The 21,395-nt window shown below is 38.5% G+C and overlaps 1 long non-coding RNA gene across 1 annotated transcript in view; it reads left to right on the forward strand.

The window, feature by feature from the left end:
- Window positions 1–6,761: 6,761 nt before the first annotated feature.
- The window catches only part of LOC140617602 (uncharacterized), a 38,465-nt gene continuing 23,831 nt past the window's right edge, over window positions 6,762–21,395 (forward strand). Inside the window, exon 1 of the long non-coding RNA XR_012017792.1 lies at window positions 6,762–6,853. This is a non-coding gene — a long non-coding RNA (uncharacterized lncRNA). The remainder of the gene's footprint in view (window positions 6,854–21,395) is intronic.

Below are 21,395 nucleotides of genomic sequence, written 5' to 3' on the forward strand. Positions count from 1 at the left end.
AATATAATTCACTCCATTGATACAATGAAGAAGAAAAATCATAGTGTATTTTCAATAGACTTAGGAAAAGCATTTGACAATATTAAATTTAGTACTTATTTGTGATAAATACACACATGTAAACACACTGAGCAAACTATCAACAAAAGGGAACTTTCTTAATCTGACAAAAAGAATCTAAAAACTACTGACAACTGACATGATACTTAATGGTGAACATTTGAACACATTTTTCCCCTAAGATCAGGATCAAGGCAAAGGATACAAATATTTTAGGTATCCTTTAATAGAAGAAATAAGCAAGTTGTTGTATATTCATATAATAGAATACTCTTCAGCAATAAAATAAGAACAAATTATGGATACACACAACAATATGGATGAATCTCAAAAATATTATATTGTAATAAGCCTTACACAAAATCATATATTGTATGTGTTTCCATATCTATGAAGTTTTACAATGGGCAAAAAAATCTAATGTGCAAAAAAAATTATAACAACTGTTGTCTCTGGGGTGGTGAGTGGGAAATAACTGGGAAGAGCCATGAATGATAGAAGTTTGGATTATACAGTGTATACATTTGTCAATACACAATCTATGCTTACTTAAAATTTACAAAATTCAATTAATGTAAATTTTGTGTCTAAAGAAAATTGTCTGTAAGGCAATATTGAACCCTAGTTAATGAAATGCACCCTGACATATTTAAAGGGAGTTGTCCTCAAGGCATTCATATATTTTTTAATACATCAAATAAAAAGCTGAATTGATGGATGGACAGAAGGATAGATGGATGGAGAGATAAAATAAGCCAATCATGAAGAAAATATAAATTATAGAATCTGGTCTATGGGTATGTGGCTGTTTACCGTAAAATACTTTAATGTTTTCTATATGTCTGAAAATTCCCATACTAAAATATTGGAGGAAGAGATAGGAAAAAATGTGCTTGGAGTAATTGGAAAGATACCACAGCACCATGAATACAAGGGGACAAGTTGTCAGAGAACAGGGAAGCACAGAGAAGTGACACTGATCTTTAGCTGCATTTTTCTCTTGAAACAGATGTTGATTTGTAAGTAGCAGCTTAAAAAAATGAAAAACCAAGATGAACTTTCTGTAATCTCTCTAAACTTTAGAGATAGCAGTTGGAGTTCAAGAATCACTGAGAAGTGCTTTCAGTTTTGATAATTAAAAGTCTACTTCTTAGGATAAAGGGGAACCAAAAATAGAACCACTTTTGCAATGACGGAAACCCAAGTTCCAATCAGCTCAAAATAGGATTAAGATAATCTTTCCTTAGCCTAAGTGCCTAACAGAAACAAAAGAAAATCCTTACTGGAGTACACCGTGCTTCAATTATTTGCATAACTGTCCTTACACACACCAGGAAACGTGTTCAAATGTTTAAGAAACAAGAGAGAAAAATCAGACAATAGGAAGAAACCCCAAAGTTATCAATATATTGAAGTTAATAGACATACATTTTAAAAACAGTTGTGATTATTACATTAAAAATTAATAGCAAGATGGGAGATATAATGAATTTATATAAAACATTATAAATGTTATGCTAGAACTGAAAGATTACAACAGAAAGTTAAGAATGCAGTTTAAATACAACTGAAGAGGAGATGAGTAAACCAAAAGAGATATGTTACAAGCGTGGAATGAAAAAATATTAAGAAATATCTAAAAGGATTTAAGAACGTGATACACAGAGGAGAGATCAAATACACATATAACTGGTGCCCAACTAAGGAGAGGAAAAGAGACTGGTGCAGGAGCAATATCAGAAAATATAATGGTCAAAAATTTTCAAAAGTTGATTAAAGACACTCCACCACATATTCAAGAAATTTGCCATACCTGGTATAAGATAAACAGAAAGAAAACCACAGTGCACATCACAATAAATCTTCTGAAAACAAAGACAAAAAGAAAAATGTGAAAGTGTGTACCAGAAAAAAAGATGCATTATCCTCAACTGCAGTAAGACTTACCAAGGACTTTTCAACAGAAACCATGGGAGTAAGAAGACAAGAAAATTTCAAAGTATAGAAGAAAATAAATTTATTTTTTATTGGTGTTCAATTTGCCAACATAAAGAATAACACCCAGTGCTCATCCCATCAAGTGCCCCCCTCAGTGCACCCTCTATCTCAAATAAATAAAATCTTTAAAGAAAAAAAAAGAAAATAATTAATCATCCAATAACATATCCTTCAAAATAAGTGAAGTAAAGTTATTTTCAGATAATTAAACTGAGATCATTTGTTATTGAAAGATCTGTACCGAAAGAAATATTAAAGGGAGTTATTTCTACATAAGGAAAATGATTTCAGGGATCCCTGGGTGGCGCAGCGGTTTGGCGCCTGCCTTTGGCCCAGGGCGCGATCCTGGAGACCCGGGATCGAATCCCACGTCGGGCTCCCGGTACATGGAGCCTGCTTCTCCCTCTGCCTGTGTCTCTGCCTCTCTCTCTCTCTCTCTCTGTGACTATCATAAATAAATAAAAATAAATAAATAAAAATTAAAAAAAAAGGAAAATGATTTCATATAAATGAAAAATATAGGAAAGAAAATAACAGAAAGCAACAGAATGTTTAAATATGTGGCAAGTGTGAATGGATACTAACTGTATGAAACCATAAAATATCTTACAGAATTAGATTCACAACAAACAAAGCACAAAGAGCAGTAAGTTATGAATGAGCAAAATTTTCTAAGACCCTTGCATTCTTTGGGAAGTGATAGTACTAAAGTATATTAAATTTTAATAATTCAAAATTACGTGTTGTCTCTATGACAATCACAAAATGAACAATAAAAGAAGGTTTATTAAAGATGTTAATGTGGAGGTTGGGGAAAATATTAGTTCCAAAGGCCAGAAAAGAGAGAAAGAGCATAGTGTAGGTAAGACAGAATGACTAGTAAAGTAATACAGAATTGAACTTAAATATATGTAATTTGCAAAAAAAAAAAAAAACTTTTTATTTTTTAGTAGCAAATGATTATAAGTTGAAATCTAAAAAAAAGTATAATTTCAATTCTAAAAAAAGTACCATTTCAATAGAATAAAAACATGTACTAAAAATAAGTCTAATAAAAGTTGTATAACATCTTTACATAGAAAAGTACAAAAATTATTGAGAGGAATTAAAGATTTGCATGACACTATATACCATGTTCATAGATTGGAAGACTCAATATTATAAAGATGTTAATTCTTCTCAAAGTAGTTTGTTCATTTGATATAATCCCAAATAAAAGGAAAGTGTGTGTGTGTGTGTGTGTGTGTGTGTAAATTGATGAGCTGATTCTCAAATTTATATTTTAAATTTTCTGAAAACCACCAATTTGAGCCAAGTCATTCTTGAAAAACTTCAAAGTTAGTGACTTATACTACCTAATATCCCGAGTCATTATGAAGCTCCATCAATTAAGACAATGGGTATTTGCTAAGAACATACTAAGTTAATGGCCAGTATAAGGAATGCAGAAGTAGACTCATATGGTCACTTATGGCACTGAAAGATATGGGGATAATTAAAATAAATTATGTTGGATCAATGAGATGGTCACTTGGAAAAATATGATTATTGCCTGTATTTCATACTAGATACAAAAATTACTACAGTTGTATTGCAAACCTAAATGTAAAAGGTAAAATAATAAGGTTTATAGAACATATTATGAAAACTTTTTCATAATCCTAAGGTAAGGAAAGATTTCTTAAGACATAAAGAAAGCACTAATCATAAAGGAAAAGATTCATAAATTGGACTATGTTAAACTTAAGAATGTTTCTTTAAAGGTACCATTAAAAAGTAAAAGGGCAAGTCAGAGTTAGAGAAGATATGTACAATACATATTAGGAACAAAGGGCTTGTGTCCAGAGCATGTAAATAACTACTACAAATAAATTAGAATAAGTAAGACAATGCAGTAGAAAAATGGATGAAGGCTTGAACTTGAAAACACTTCATTAAATAGAATATCTAAATGCAAAAATGTACAACCTCATTAGTCAAAATTGGAATATAAATTAAAGACATAATGCAATACCACTGCATCTACACCAGAGTGACTAAACATCATTAAAAAAAAAAAAAACCCTGACAATAGCAAATATTGGTAAAGATGTAGAGCAACCAGAAATGTTATATCCTGCTAGTGTGAATATAAATTGGTACAATTGCTTTAGGAAACTGTTTTATCTCTATTTATTAGAGGTGAACATACACTTATCTTTGACCCAGCAATTTCACTACAAAATATATATTCAATAGAAATTTTAAAAAAAGAAATATATTGTGCTTCTGCACCAAAAAACATGTGCAAAATGTTTGTAGTTGCAGTATTTTTGAGATGATGGAAATGCCCCTCAACTGTAGAGTGAACAAATAAATTGTAGTGTATTCATACAATGGAACACTCTACAGAAAATGAAAATCATGAATTATTGCCACATGTGATAAACATAGAAAAATCTGACTTCAAAAATATTGAACAAAAAGGCAGACAAAAAAGCTGTACATAATATCATAATTTCATTTTTAATAAGTTGCTAAAAGAACCCAAACTAAGTTGTGGTTTTTGAAGTTAGGATAGTGATTACGTGTGAGAAGAAAATGTAGTGCTTAAGAAAGAGGCAGGGTGAGGGATTCTAGAATATTGGTGATCATTTCTCAATTAGGATGATAGTTACATATGAGTGTTTACTTTTCAAAAATTTACCAAGTTATATATTATTATTAGGGAACTTCTCTACACTAATATTATACCTCAATATTTTCTTTAAAAAAATCTAATTAAGCAAAAAAATCTAATTAGGCAAAAAAATCTAATTAAGCAAAACTAATTAAGCAATTTAAAGAAAAATATTAAGTTTATAATAGTTTTATTGGTATGTCTACATGGGAAAAACATGTGGTTGGCCAAAGACAGAAGTTTGGGAAATATTGAGCTTGTAACAACTTATGTTCTATATATTGCATTTTTGGGGTATCTTTTTATGTCTAATTAGGCTTTTTATGTCTAAAAAAAGTCTGTCCTGACTCTAGGTATTTCCTAGCCTTCACCATTCTACCGTCTGTAGAGGCATGTCACACTTTAGATAGTACCTTGTCTGATCTCTAAGCAACAGGGTACCAAGTAATAGGGGAAGGTACCAAGCAACAGGGGATGTTTCAAATGATGTAGCATGTCTCAAGTCTCCAAGTGTGGTCTTTATTTCACTTAAATTACAATAAAGCTTGGTAAATTTAGCATATTCCTCCATCCTACTTCTGTGAAATCCCTTTACCAGTCCCCCTTGGATGACCTCCATCCTAAAATGGGTTAATATATGTGAGAGAGCCTAGGATAACTTTTCAAAGAAAAGAAAAGAAAGGAAGGAAAAAAAGAAAAAGAAGATGGACAGGAAAGCAAGGGCTATAGAACCAAACTTGTTTTGAATCCCAACATTTTTTTTTATAATTATTTTTTTTAATTTATTTTTTATTGGTGTTCAATTTACTAACATACAGAATAATCCCCAGTGCCCGTCACCCATTCACTCCCACCCCCCGCCCTCCTCCCCTTCTACCACCCCTAGTTCGCTTCCAACATTTTAGGCACTAGCTGGAGAATTGGGGCAAGATAATTAACATAAGGTGGCTACTCTGAGCCAATGTCTCTTCATCTGTAAAATGAGTTGTTGTGACAATCAAATAGGATAATAGATGGGAGCCCCTTGGTACTGCACCTAGAATAGAGAACCCACAAAGTTATGGGGTCTGCATTGCCTCACCATTCAACTGCTTCAAGAGAGGAATCAAGAGAGAAGGAAATGATCTCAAGATATTGTGTGTCTCAGACACAGGGTGTTATTTATCAAACACCAGGCAGACTACTTTAACATGTGAGAGGAAGGGCAAGGTTAACTCTCCTGAGACCATCTGTAATAGATCCCTCATGGAGCCTGCACTTGAAGAATTTTGGTTGAACTAAACTCATGCAAAGTCATGGTTTCTAGAAAGCCTCTGTCAAAAAAGTGTCAATTGAGAAGGACAGCTCACTTGTGCTCATTAGCACCTATTCGTTTATCAGATCAGCTGGCTCAGGTCAAGAAGGTACATTCCGTTGGAAAGAAGCAGTTACCCCTATTATAGGGGGCAGCTGAGTTGGTGATCCCGTGGAAGCCATAAGTGAATAAGAGAGAGACTTTTGTCTAGTGGCTAAAAACACAAATTGTAGAGTCACTGTATTTGGATTTAGGGTCCCTTGGCACCTCTAAATGTAGAAAAATTACCAAATTTTTCTGTCTCAGTTTCTGCCTCTCTAAAATGGAAATGATGGCTGAGTGGAAGGAATGACAGGAAGCACGGTATGAAGACCATTCTAAGGAATGTCTTCAAGAGTCATTTGCTTCTATTTCAGGCTCCTTATTTACAGCACCTTTCATAAAATGACTTAAAGTCTTATTACTGTTTTGTCAAAATCAGTTGCACCATTAAAAGATGTTTCCTCCATCTGATATGCCAATTAGAGTTTAGAAAAATGATCCAGTATAATGGAAAGAACACTGGATTAGGAGTGTTTTAAACTTGCCTATATCATGGATATACCACATAATAATCATAGAGCCACTTCCCCCCTGAGAGATTCACTTTTTATCTGCAGGATGAGGGGCTGCACTAGACAATTTCTAAATACACTCCCAGTTATAACATTTTACAATCTTTTTCAGTTTGCCAATTTGTTTCAGGCTCTGAGCTGATGGAAGTGTTTGGGGCATGCTTGTCCAGGTGACATTGCCAACTGACTTCATGAGACATCTTTCCTATTCCTCATCTGTGGTCTTCAGTGAGTAACTGGAGTTTTCTGTTCTCCTTGATAAACAGATATTGGGGAAAGTTTCTGTGTGCCTGTTGCTGGAGTAACAAATAGATCCCAAATCTATTTGCAGCCTCCATGGAAGAAAAAAGCAAAGAGAGAATAAGAGATTACCCAGTAAATTTTTAAATTCCAATCTCTGGCTTCACTAAACTACACATTAACATATGAAATGAATTAGCATTTACAGTCTTTGACAATTGTTATAATATCTGAGATATCATGAAAAATGGATCAGACACTGAAAACAGGCAGATACTTTTGTTTTCAAAACAGGAGACAAAAATTACTTCAGGACACTATAGATTAAATTGAACAGTTTGGAATGAGTGTCTTGTAGGCAGCATGTAGATGATTCTTGTTTTTTTATCCATTCTGATACCCTTTTTCTTTCTTTTGTCTTTTTTTTAAATATAAATTCAATTAGCCAATGTATAGTACATCATTAGTTTGAGATGTAGAGTTCAATAATTCATCAGTTGCATATAACATCAGTGCTCATCACGTCATGTGTCCTCCTTAATGCCCATCACCGAGTTACCCCATCCTCACCCCCTCCAGCAACTCTTAGTTTGTTTCCTAAAGTTAAGAGTCTCTCATGGTTTTTCTCCCTCTCTGATAACTTCCCATTCAGTTCCCTCCGTTCCCTTATGATCCTCTGTGCTGTATCTTATATTCCACCTATGAGTGAAACCATATGATAATTGTCTTTCTCTGATTGGCTTATTTCGCTAGCATAATATCCTCCAGTTCCATCCATGTCAGTGTAAATGGTAAGTATTCATCCTTTCTGATGACCGAATAATATTCCCATGTGTGTGTGTGTGTGTGTGTGTGTGTGTGTGTGTGTGTGTAACATCTTTATCCATTCATCTGTTGATGGACATCTTGGCTCCTTCCACAGTTTGGCTATTATGGACATTGGTGCTATAAATGTTGGGGTGCAGGTGCCCCTTCAGATCACCACATTTGTATCTTTGGGGTAAATACCCAGTAGTGCAATTGCTGGGTCATAAAGTAGCTCTATTTTTAACTCTTTGAGGAAGCTTCACACTGTTTTCCAAAGTGGCTGTACCAGCTTCCATTCCCACCAACAATGTAAGGGGGTACCCCTTTCTCTGCATCCTTGCCAACATTTGTTGCTTCCTGTCTTGTTAATTTTAGCCATTCTGACAGGTATGAAGTGGTACCTCATTGTGGTTTTGATTTGTATTTCCCTGTGCCAAGTGATGTGGAAAGACAACTTATGTTATGTTATGTTATGTTATGTTATGTTATATGTTATTTATTTATTTATTTATTTATTTATTTATTTATTTATTTATTTATTTATGACACACACACACACACACACAGAGGCAGAGACAGGCAGAGGGAGAAGTAGGCTCCTTGCAGGGAGCCTGATGTGTGACTCAATGCCAGACCCTAGGATCATGACCTGAGCCAAAAGCAGATGCTCAAACCCTGAGCCACCCAGGCATCCCACCTTATGTTTTTCGATTGGAGTGTTTGGTCCGTTTAGGAAAGATGACTAAATAGATGGTTTTGAGTTTTTACACTAGAAGGTGATAGTGTCTAGGATCTAGGAAGGATTCACTGAAAATGCCACAGCAGCTGGACTAGTCACCAGGGAATCAGGCAGTCTCAGTGGGTTAAGGTCAACCTATACTCAAGTCCCAAGAGGCATGGACAGAGCTATGTCCATGTTCTATACTTTTCATCAATGACTTGAAAGAATATAAGAGTTCAAACTTTGCATAAAGATAGAACTACTCCATGACCCAGCAATTACACTAGTAGGTATTTACCCAAAGGATACAAAAATACATATTCGAGGGGGTATATGCACCCCAGTGCTTATAGCAGCATTATCTACAACAGCCAAACTGTAGAAAGAGCCCAAATGTCCATTGGTTGATGAATGGATAAAGAAGATGTGGTACACATACAAACACACACACAATGGAATATATCACTCAGCTATCAAAAAGAATGAAATCAAAAAAAAAAAAACAAAAAAACAAAAACAAAAACAAAAAGAATGAAATCTTGCAAGGATGTGGATGGAGCTAGATTAAGTTAAGCAAAATAAATCAGCCAGAGAAAGACAAATACCATACAATTTCACTCATTTAGGAAACAAAACAGATGAATGTTTGGGAAGGGGAAAAAAGAGGAGGAGGGGAGGCAAACCATAAGACACTCTTCATGATAGGGGAAAAACTGAGGGTTGATGGAGGGAGATGGATGAGGGATGAGCTGACGGGTAACAGGTATTAAGGAGGGCACTTGTGATGAACACTAAGTATTTTATATTTTATATAAGCGATGAATTACTAAATTCTACTCCTGAAGCCAAAAAAAATGTTCCAACTTTCCAAATTTATGAGTTACTACAATCTTGGAAATATTTGTTAATTAGATGAATGGCAGAAATAATATTCAAAAGAATTTTGAAACTTAAAATGTTGGGTAGAAGCTAGCAATATAGGGATGCCTCGGTGGCTCAGCAGTTTAGTGTCTGCCTTCAGCTCAGTGCGCGATCCTGGAGTGCAGGGATTGAGTCCCATGTCAGGCTCCCTGCATGGAGCCTGCTTCTCCCTCTGCCTGGGTCTCTGCCTCTCTGTGTCTCTCATGAATAAATAAATAAAATCTTAAAAAAAAAGAAACTAGCAATATGAATTTAAAAATGAAAGAAAGGACAGAAAATTTGAGACCTGCATTTAGATGCAAAGGCAGTTCTGGCAGGACAGGAGATGAGGGATCTGTCTGGAAGAGTAGTTTATATGGAAGAGAGCAGGAGCTTCAGTAGAATATGAACAGAACTGAAATGGTAATACAGTCTTAGGCTGCATCCAATGACCTTTAGATTCCTTAAGGGATCCAATCCCAGGGACACTGGTCAGACATTCCAGGTATAGGGGAAGTTGGACTGCCACAGGCCCATGGGACCAAAGTCCCTTACAACCGATTAGTTGATTGTCCTTCTGAATCCCAGTGCAGTTTCATCTTGGTGTTTTCTAGCTCTGAGTGCAAGGAATATGCTTTTCTCTTCATTGGATGGTTTATCTTGTGCATGATCATGTCCAGAGCATCAGCCTATTTGGATGACAAATAAACTCCCCTGAAATCTCCCCAATTTGTTGAATAGTTCCTTTTAAAAGCATTCTAGCAGCAGCTCAAAAGAGCTTTTGGAGGCAAAGTACTTGATCACTCAGAGAATATGTGTGAGGGTCTTTTTCACACATGCAAGATGAAGCTGTGTTCCTGTAGGAATTGTAGTCTGGAGTCTGATAGTGTCAAGGCAGAATCAGAGTTTATCAAGTAAATGAGAGAGGCTGATGGTTAGGAGTTGAGCTGTGCAGGTCAAATCCAGGTACAGGGCCAAATCTCAGTTCCAGAACTTACTACTGTGTGACCTTGTACAAGTCATTGAGCTTTTCCACGCTTCTTTTTTCTTGTCTGAAAAATGAAGAGGATGATGACAATAGTACATACTTAATAGGGGTGCAGGGAGTATTCAATGAGCTAATATGTTAAAGAGCTTGGAAACAGCTGTGTGACCATGGGCAAGTTGCTTGATGTTTCTCAACTCTTAAGTAAGGATGATAATATTACCCACTTACCATGAATATTACCCATAGCCATGAAATTCAAGTAAGACTATGGACAACGTTCTTTTCATAGTGTCTGTCCCCTTGTGGGGCAATAACCTTGACAGATATTAACCAGAAAAAATACAATTTCTCTAGACCTTTGACACACAACCTATTCCAAAATGAGGACCATGGTCTGTTGCCAAGAAACAAAAATGTCATCATGCCCTATACAGAATAGTGACTGCCCTTCTGGTATCCATTAACTGAGAATATTCGTGGTCACAGAAAGATACAAATTCAACGATTCTTTTAAATGGATGTTTATTTTGATAATCTTAGCATATACATCCACCTGGAATATGGTAGCACATGTACGTACAAAATACATGCATCCAACAGCAGCCCTTAATGCTAACCCAGTAAGGCCGCAAAAGCAGCAGTGTGTGGACATACTTTCAAGTGTGCTTAGATGCAGCTGGGGGGTGTGCTCTACCCCTGCAGTTCCGGAAAACTCAGGCCATGGTGGGCTCTGCACTGAGTATCTCCTCCCCCTTGGATACTCATGTCACTGCTTCACTTCACATCAGGGCTTTTCCCTCTCTCCTACCTTTCTTACAAAATGTACTCCCAGCACTCTTGTCAGACAACCAGGGAGTGATGCATTGATTATGGGCTTTGGAGTGGCAATGACCTTCCCCTTGTTGTTTGTGTGAACTTGAACAATTCATATCACCTGCTTCTTGACCTATATAATAGAGATTTTAATAATTTCTTCCTTTCAAAAATAAGTAATGTGATATATGTCAAAGACTTGGCAACATCAGTGGTTGCTACTGCCTTGTTTCCCTTTCTCTTCTTTATGTGACATTCTATATCTCTCTGTATAGTGCCCCAGTCCAGTACACTTTAGATGAGAGATCATTAATAAATATTTGGGTGATTAATGGATCACCTGTCAGTTCTATGCCTTTTCATATTGTTTGGGTGAATGGTTATTTTAAGTGATTGAGCTGAGATATTAGGATATGATTAGAATAAAACATTCTTAAATTTAAATAGGCCTTAACCCAAGGAATAATTAATGTAGGAATTCCAGGTACCCATATAGGCCAATTAACTACATATTCGGATGCAGTATCTTGGTGGGTCATCACACCATGTACATCATGGTATGCTTTGCCCGAGGAAAGTGATTACGCAGGTGTGGCACTTTCTCTGTGGTCCCCTTAATCCATAGTTTCAATCAAATGTATGTTATATAGTATTTTAATTCATCTACTTGTATCTGGCTGGTCTCTATCAGACAGGAAGAAATTTCTCTGGACTGGGTCATATTCACCTTTGTACCACCAGTATCTATCATTTGTTTGACAGATAAAGATGCTTGACAAATGCTGAGTGCAGGAACAAAAAGCTAAAAGAAAAAAGCTGAATCATATGGCCCTCTTGAAACAGAAAAGTGTGCTACTCTTGTATCAGTAGAAGACAAGTTTTCATTCCCTGTGATGGTGAAGCCTCATTTGATCCAGTGGGAGGGACCCACCTCGACTCACCTCTGAGACAAAATGTCTCCAGCACTATTTTCAAGACTTGAACTTGACATTTAGAATTGGACACACCAGGCAGCCAGCAGAAGGCACACATTTCTTTTCCAAAAATACTATACTGGGAAAGAGGAAATATATCTTACTTTTCTAAGAAGTAATTTAATTATCCGACAGCTAACATGACCATGGAGACTCCCCGCATAGCTTTTGGGAGACTCTGATCTCATTCCTTTCTTCCTTCCACATGGCTTTGGTTCAAGTACAACGTAAACCGATGGCACTGTGCCTGGAGGCTTTACAAAGAAGGTGCTTACCTTCTCTGGCCAGTGACCTTCCTCCAAATCTGACCTCATTGGCATTTGCCTCTTCTGAAAGATTAAAAGCGCATTGTCCAGAGTCTTTTGGGGGCAGTCTATTTCTTTGCAATCCCCACCTTTGTGACTTCCTCATGGAGGAAGCCCTAGAAAATGGCCCCAAACATTGCAGTCTGCTCCTAAATGGGCTCCCTCTCTGCCATTTCCCCACTCTGTCTCCCTGCTGTCACGTCAGTAATATCTCCAAAAAAGCAGAGATTCAAGTCAAAATATCCTGCCTTGTCCAAGTCACAACCCTACTGTTGAGCCTACAGGATAAATCAGGATCCAAAGCACACATGCGTGATCTTTTACCCTCTGGGCTTTTTCTGTCTTACACCTCTTCCGTCTTATCCCTTAACCTCTCCCTATGAGACACCATCTGATACATCCAACTCTTTCAATAGGAACTTGCCATGATTGTGCTTTTGCATCATCTGTTCTCTTGGCCTAGAATTACCTTTGCATATTCAATCTCTACTGGAATAAGAAAGACAGCCTGGAGTTGTGGGGAGTTCCCCACATCATAGGGGAGCTCAATCCAGGAAACTTATATAAAGGACCTACTCCGGCCAGAAGACCCATTCAATCTGTTGTTCCCTTACAAAAATTGAAGCATTTTTTTTCTTGTGTGTTGCCTTAAGATACCTGATTTGTTATGAGTATAGGGAGCTGCCTTGCTATTGCGAGCTGAATTGTGTGTCTCTCAATTTCATATGTCGAAGCCCCAACCCCCAGTACCTCAGAATGTGACTGTATTTGGAGATACGGCCTTTAAGGAGGTGATGAAGCTAAAACGCAGCTATTAGGGTGGGTTCTAATCCAGTCTGATTGGTGTCCCTCTAAGAAGAGGAAATTTGGACACACATGGAAGCACCAGGGGTACATGTATATAGAGGAACGGCCATGTGAAGACACAGCGAGAAGGTGGCGATCTGCAAGCCAAAGAGTGAGGCCTCAGGAAAAACCAAACCCGCCTACACCTGCATCTTAGACTTGAAGCTTCTAGAACTATGAGAAAATATATTTCTGTTGTTTAAGCCACCAATTCTGTGATGCTTTCTTATGGTGGCCCCAGCCGACTTATATGCTTGTAACAAAAAGAATTTTCTTATTCATTTTTGAATTGTTTAAATTCTTAGTTCTTAGAGCTTCTTGGAAAATAGAAGATAATAAATGTATATCAAATGACAGAAATTCCAAGAGGAACTGGATGCAAGCACCACGTTCCGAGGGAAAGGATGCACTCAGCCCAAGAGAGATTGGGAGAACTTGCAAGAATTTGGGGCATTAATAAAAATGTTACGGGATTTCAGCCCTGCCCTTCACTCCCACATAACCAGTCAGGCACGTGCTCAGCTGCCCTCTGAAGGTGTCTCTTCCCTCCTGAAGGCCTTCACATCACTTTGGGATGAAATGAGTTTCAAGATTCTTGACTTAGTTTTCATTTATTATAAGGAAATAAGAGAAGGTCTCCATTTTTCCATGTCAAAATTTATTAGTATAACCTCCACCCCACATACTGTCTTCCACCTCTTAAAAATAGGACATTCCTCTTTAGTGAAATAACATGCCAGCAACAAAGACAAATGGAGAATAGCAAGAAAAAGAACTAGGGAGGCTGTGAATTGCTTTCTTTCTTTCCCATACAAATATAGCAAGAGAATGTCCGAATGCATAATAGTGCTTTGGGGAAAGATCTCAGCCCATTTATAGGGGAATAGTGAGGACTCCACTTTTTATTGTGCCAACTTCTCTACTTGAGGGAAAATTGATGTTGGAGCCAAGTTTTACCCAGAGTGACCTTTTCCTTCTCTTCCTCCTCAAACTACATCTCCAGATTGTCTTCCGGGATTAACTTTCCTGTGTTGCCCTACCTGTTGCAGTGTTCCTTTTCCTCTGTGTGCATACCCCATTCACTGTGTAGTCTTGTGAGCTTCTCCAATTTATACTTGTTAGCATGCATTTTAAAAAAAAAGCAAGTTCATAAAGCTTTTGTTTCAAGGTGTGACTGCCTGGCTTATGTCTGATGCCCATTTGCTTTGCAAATGTTTGCCTACTATCTGAAAGAGCAGATGAGATTAAACTTGACTTCCTACCTCCACCCTAATGCATACACACACACACACACACACACACACACACACACAATTGTGTGGGTTTACTGGCTATTGCCTGCAGCTGGAGAGAGCTGACCCAGTTGGACGTGTGACTCCAAGACATAGAGGAAAACAGTGAGTTGAGATGCTCCCAGAGAACTTAGAGAATAAACACTGAATGATGGAGCCACAGAGAAACTGAAATCATTCACCTGATTCTGGCAGAACCAGAATAGAAGGGCCTCTTGACTTTTAATTCTGTCCTGGCCCAGACATCCTTTGTGGCTGCTTGGTTTGGAAGCCTAGTTCACCAGCTTGTCCACTGGTTCTGAAAGCTATCTAATCTACTTTCAAGAAATTCTACATGCAGTTGGGGAGAGTGAAAATATAGAGGTGGTGTGGATTAGAGGGAAGATACCAACAATAATTGACCCTCTTACAAGTTCTGTTTGGCAGCCTTGCTGGGGATCCTCATAGACACCCCCCCTTCCTTCTGTATACACACATGCACACAGAGGCGCACGCACGCACGTGCACACATGCACACTTACAAGCACACATGCACACAAATAGTTCTCCGATCTATAACCTTTCCTTGGTAGCCCGCCAGCCTCAATGAGCTGTCAGACTTTCACCTGCCTCACAGAGTGTCTTGACCCACAGTTGCCTTTAAACGGGGCATCATGCCCTGGACTGCTAATTCTTCACCAATCCTATTAGAACTGCCTAGTCTCAGCTCTTGTCATGTCATTTGCACCTATTCCAGGAAAACATTGATGAGCCCATTGCAGTTAATGATGGCATGTCAAGTATTGCCAGAAGGCCAGTGGGGAAGAGATTATTTTAGAGGAAAGGGGCCTCCTTAGATTACACCACAAGTGTTCCCTGTATTTTAAGCTGGCTCTACTTGATGGCTTGGGGCTATAGACAGCCTGCTGCAGAATTTCTACCTTGATAAGCGTTTGGAGAGAAGCCTGATTAGACTTCAGTCTTTAATATGGTAAAGGGAACATCTCAACTACGTGGAAAACATGTTTTCTTATAGCTCTAGGCAGTTCTAACGTTTAAATATGGGTCAATCTGATGATTTCATATTCATTTCTATTCTGATCTCCAGTTTCTCAGTGTGCAACTCTGTAAGAGAGCAAGACTGTGTCTCCAGTTCTCCTTCAGGGTGTGGAGACTAATGATCTCAACCCCACAGAAGCCCTCCAGAGTTGGAGACAGCTGGTCCTCTAAAGTAAATTGGACAGTACAGCTGATGAATGAGGCAGTGTTAATTAATGCACCTAGAATAAATGGCTTATGGTAATTCCTTCATTCAGCATATATTTACAAAACAGCTTTGTTTTGATTTTCTCAAGGAGACTCTGACATCTCCTTGGAGGTACAGAAAAGTCAAAATCTGTTATTTTCAGAAATAAAAGGCTGAAGAAGAAAGAATAAAATTTAGGCTCCCAGTTTGAAGTCCCCAAGCCAGAGCATGCCATATGTGATAAAACATAGGTATTAATAGTCCCCTTCTCCTTCTCATTGCTTTCTTATATGGGCCCAAGAAGCTCCGTTATTCACGAGCATTCCCATTAGCATGGCTAATGCAGTGATTCCTCCGATTCCTCCAAATTCATCTTTGTCCCAAGCATTCGTATAGAGTGGAATTTTTAAATTTAGCATTGTGAAGAAGTGCAAGGAGCAAGGATTTGATATGGTAAAGAGGCTCTTCCCACTCCAGCAATGTGAGAACCATAGATTTTATTAAAAAGCTCAGGTTTCAGAATTAGGATGAAAGACCTGTGTTTCAATTTTCCATTTGATTATCTAGATCATCTCTCTAACCCTTCTTTCTTCATCAGTGAAGTAAGGGATAACTATACCTCCCTCAAAGAGTGGTGTGTGCATATGTGAGTTTTGAGTTAAAAAAAGAAAATGCCTTTGAAGTGCTCATTACAGTATGTGGCACAGAGTAAGTTTTTAATAACTATTAACCCCTGTTTCTTCCAAGTTTCAACCCTGAGAACTGAATGAAGCCACATTCACTTCTCCTTCTTTGCATCATGCCTGTCTTTTCAGCTCTGAAGCTTTTTCCCTCCTTGTGGACCTGAAGGGAAGTTTAGGCAGAATTATAGGAGTCCCCAGTGCCCATCCTGTGCCCCACTTGGCACCCTTGTCACCTCAAAGGTCTTCGGAGAAAGAGATTCCTGTCTTAATTCCTTCTCTCTCTCTCTCTCTCTCTCTCACTACACACACACACACACACACTCTCTCTCTCTCTCTCTCTCTCTCTCTCACCATGGGATGGGTTCACAAAGGGTCTCTTCAAATGATCCTATGCAGTCTCTAGTATGCTGTGATTAACTGATCAGGGTCCGCTCATCCTTAAGGTGTGTTTCAGATTTGCTTCCATAGCCTTATGTAATTAAAATATGGTTGTAGAGGGGCACATGGGTAACTCAGTTGATTGAGCATCCAACTCTTGATTTTGGCTTAGGTCATGATCTCAGAATCATGAGATCAAGCCCCATGTCAGGCTCTGCACTGAGTGGGGAGTCTGCTTAAGATTCTCTCACTCCCTCCACCCTGCCCCTGCCCCCACTCTTTCTCTCTCTCTCAAAAATAAATAAATAAATAAATGAAATATGGTTATGGAGATATAAAAAATGATTCAAAGAATCAATGTACTTCCTTGCATCAAATGGTAAAAGAGCTATTAGCTGAGAAGCATTCTCTATGAAGGAGAGGCCCAGGCCAGTTCTCTACATTGCTGAATTTCTCTGCTTCATGCTTAATCACAACTCAGAGAAAACTCTGGAGGACTGCATAATCTACCCAAAGGCAACCTCAGAAATCTCCCCCCATTATCCAGCAATTTCCCAGGCTCTCCAGTGAGGGCCTGCTTGGTTTTCACTAATTTAATCAGCCATGCAAAGGAAACAGAGGGGTCGCATTTGGCTCTAGGGAATTTTCATTATGCTGTGTTATTAGAAGGAAATACTACCTTATGGAATAATATCAGGGAGAGGCTCATGTAACATTGGACCTAGAAGAGTCCTTGGAGACAATCCAGTTCAATCCCAGACTTTAAAGAACAGGAAACCAAGGCTCAGAACAGGCAAGTGCCTTGCTCATCTGACACATACTGTAGTTGGTGACAGATCTCAAGCAACAACCTGGGTTTCTAGGTCATGTTGCTGCCTTATCTGTTTCATTCTGGCATAATAATTCTGTGGTCATTGGAATCTACTAGACGGAGATTTGTATTCTTCGTTTATTTTTAAACATTGGGGATTCCCCTTATTACTCTTATTTCAGCTACTACTGCTTGAGGGATGGACACATTGAAAAATAGGGATGAGTGAATAGTCAGTGAATGCTGCTCTTAGCCTGCTTTCTGGCTACCTGCACTGGCCTAAATGAACTATACAGTGGACAGATATGGCTTCATCTGGTGCCAGGCAGATAGTGTTCCTTCCTCCAGGACCTAGGAAAGCAGGCAGTCCCTTCCTTCTCATCCTCACAGTGCTTCCTGTATTGTAGGGGCTCAATGACATCTTGGCAAAAGAAAGAAAGAATGAATCAATGGCCAAGTAATGAATTGGGCCCCACATGTTAGAGTTCTACTCTTTTAACTCTTACTTCCTGGGGTCCTCCTACTTTTTTTCCAAAGCGCCTAGAATCACAGATTTTTAGAACTAGAAAGGGAAAGGAAAGTCTAGATTACCAGAGGCAACCCAGTTGCTTTCCAGAATGGAGTTTGAAGACAGTAAGTGGTTGGTCAAGGCTCACAGAGTGACTCTGTGTCAGGACTGGGATTGGATTCTAGCTTTTGTGACTCCTGGTCTAAGAGCTAAGTTTTTCTTATCACTCTATTCCTTCTAATGTTCTTTCCCAGAACATCCCATACCTTGTCTCTTAACCTGGAAAATGTGTTCCAAGAGCCACCTTAAAAGCTCATGATATGATGTGCTCCAGGGTGATATCCTCAGTAAGAAAGAGCCTACCAAGTTGGAGTAATGGCAAGCATGCAAAGCATGGCTAATCCATTGTACTGAAAGATAAAGATCCACTTCCCTGTAACCAGAAGGACCAATCTAGCTCAGCGGAGACCCATTTGTGAAAGTGGTGCTCTCCTAGTCTCTCTGAGGGCTGGGGCCAAAGTAGGGGGTGATAAGCATCTTCATCACTTCTCACCATAGTGCACTCTAGTTTATTCTTCTCTCATATGATGCTCACAGATCTTCAAGGTTGGTAGGAGTAACATAATACCCATCCTTAAAGACATGGACAGAGGCTCAGAAATTCGAGATTTGGCCAAGGTCTTATAGTTACTATAACTGAGTGAGGACTCAGGCGCCTGGTGACAGATTTAGGATGAGATATTGAAGTGAGGGGATATTCCTTAGTCTCCAAGGCTGACCTCAGTGAGGCCAACCATTACCTTCCACATCACATTTGGTGGCATCACAGTTCAAGAGAGAGAATTAGATTGAGAGAATTCTGACTCTCAGTACAGAAGTTCTCAGTTTTCTCCCTAAAACACCCAAGGAGAACTGCATAACTTTGGCCATTTGCTGTAACAAGGCAACTTGAAAATACAGTCTCATTAAATAAGAACCTTTCCTCTATTTCATAATAACTTGAGATGAATGGCTCAGGCTGGCAGGGTAGCTTTGCTCCTTGAGGTTGTACAGGGGCTTAGATTTCCCTTGTATTGTGGCTTTGTGATTGCCTAGGATGTTGTCCTCCTTGAACAATAGAAATGGGGTCTTAACCACATCTCTCTTCCAAGCTATCGGAAAGGGAATGAAAAGAAGTGTGGACAAGAGTTTGCCATTAAGCAAGTCACATGGAATTTGCTCATGCCATTTATCTTATTGGTAAGGATTTACTTCGTGAGGCTAATTCCATCTGCAAAATCCTTAGAAATAAGTTTGTAAATAAGTGGGTATGTATCTTGCTAATTGTGGTGTGTGTGTGTGTGTGTGTGTTCAGGCATCGTTCTATAACCAGAAGAAAGAAGGAAAAGTAGGTACCAGGGACAATTAGCAGTCTCTCGTACAGTGGCTAAAAAATCTGGTACCTCATTGAGACTTTCTGATAATAAGAAATATAAGAATAGTGCACCTTTATTGAGTGCATACTGAAGGCTAAAGACTAGGCTAAGTAGATTATGTATGTTGTCTTATTTAATGTCCAGAATAACTCTGAACCTACTAAGAAAATATCCACTCATTACTGTTCTTCAACTGTTAATTATGCTTAATGTAAAAGCAATCCAAAGTGGTATTTGTAGATAGTTCATTCATTCATTCATTCATTCATTCATCCATAAAGTATTGAGGACTTTCTAGGTAGTAGGTTCTAGGCTTATCATTGCTTATTCGATACTGAGTAAAGCAGACGTGGTGTCTGTCTGCAAGAAGTTTATAAACTAAAGAAGGGGATGGACATTAATGATGTAAGAACAGCAACAACTAATAATTCCACAAGTACAAGTTGCAGGAAGTGCTATGAAGAAAACAGTAGCTTACTCTAGACTGAGTGACCTGGAAGGCTTAGAAGAAGTAATGTCTCAGCTGTGCTATGAAATATGGACAGGAGGCATGACAGGAGTGGGGGCGGAAATCTCCAGGGAGAGGGAACAGCCCTGCAAAGACTTTGAGGCAGGAGGGAACTTGGTCAGGCAGGAGACCAGCTTAGCTGGAGCTTAGTGAGTGAGGAAGAGCCAGTAGGAGATTAGGATGTTCCAGAAGGCTCAGGGCAGGCCACGCAGGGCCTTAAAGGCTGTGCTTAGGAGTTGTATTTTTATCTTGCACCAGTGAGATGTTTTCAGGGGTGAAGGCATTGATTTATATTGTACTAAGATCCCCTTGTTCATATGGAGAATGGAGAGAGGAAAAAGAAGAACAGGGAAAAGAGAAAGATTCAGAAGCTGTTACAGTAGTTCAGGGAAGTAATAATGGGCTCTTAGGCCAGGAGGTGGATAGCAGAGGTGGAGAGGATCATGTGTGCTAGGGGTCTGTTTTGGGTTGAGTGATAGATTGGATTAGATATGGTGGAAGGGCGTAGCCCTGAGTGAAGTTAAGAAAGATTAGCTCTCTCAGGTTTCTGGTTGAGGGAGTTGGTAGATGGCAAAGAGGAAGAGAGGGGCCAGATTTAGGTGATGAGATGATGATAAATACAATAGGCCAAGTGCAGATTTTGGAACAAGTGTGGTAGCTAAGGGACTACAGAGTTAGGTTAGGCCTGTTCTGGGCCAATGATCCACATGTATGTCATACACAGGCATTGATAATTCATAAATGAGGGGTTCTGTGGGGGTTAGAGTCAGTTCATCAGATCAGCCTGGGGTGCTGTGGGCAGAGCTTCTTAAACTGTACCTTCAAGTGTGATCCCTAAATCATGGGAAAGAGTGATACTGTGCACCCCAGGGATCCAATGATATAGAGAAAACAGGCTTTGAATTACTTTGTCTTCTGCTTTATCATAAAAGCTAGAGAGAAAACAATTTTCCATTTCATAATATATATATGCATATATATATATGTACACAAAATGTACAGATGTTATTTTGGAAATATTTGTAAATATATTGATACATTTTATCTTGTATCTATGTAAATATGATGTGATGATATTAGTATTAAATTATATCTCAGATTACTTATGAGCAAGTGACATTGGCCATTCAGGAAGAAGCATTTCATTTAACTGTGGTTTCCTATACCTCCTGGCATGAAGTCCGGCATTCTTAAAGGGTATGTGCCCCCGTTTTAGAAGAATATGATTGTCAATGAATAAAAATTAGAATAGGAATTAGTAGATCTGGTTCCAGGATCATCATCAGTTTTGGGTAAGATGGTTTTCCCATCCCTGGAATGTTGATAATACTGTCCATCTACTCACCCTACAGTGGT

The sequence above is a fragment of the Canis lupus genome, chromosome 25 (assembly GCF_048164855.1).
Source record: "Canis lupus baileyi chromosome 25, mCanLup2.hap1, whole genome shotgun sequence".
NCBI classification, from domain to species: domain Eukaryota; kingdom Metazoa; phylum Chordata; class Mammalia; order Carnivora; family Canidae; genus Canis; species Canis lupus.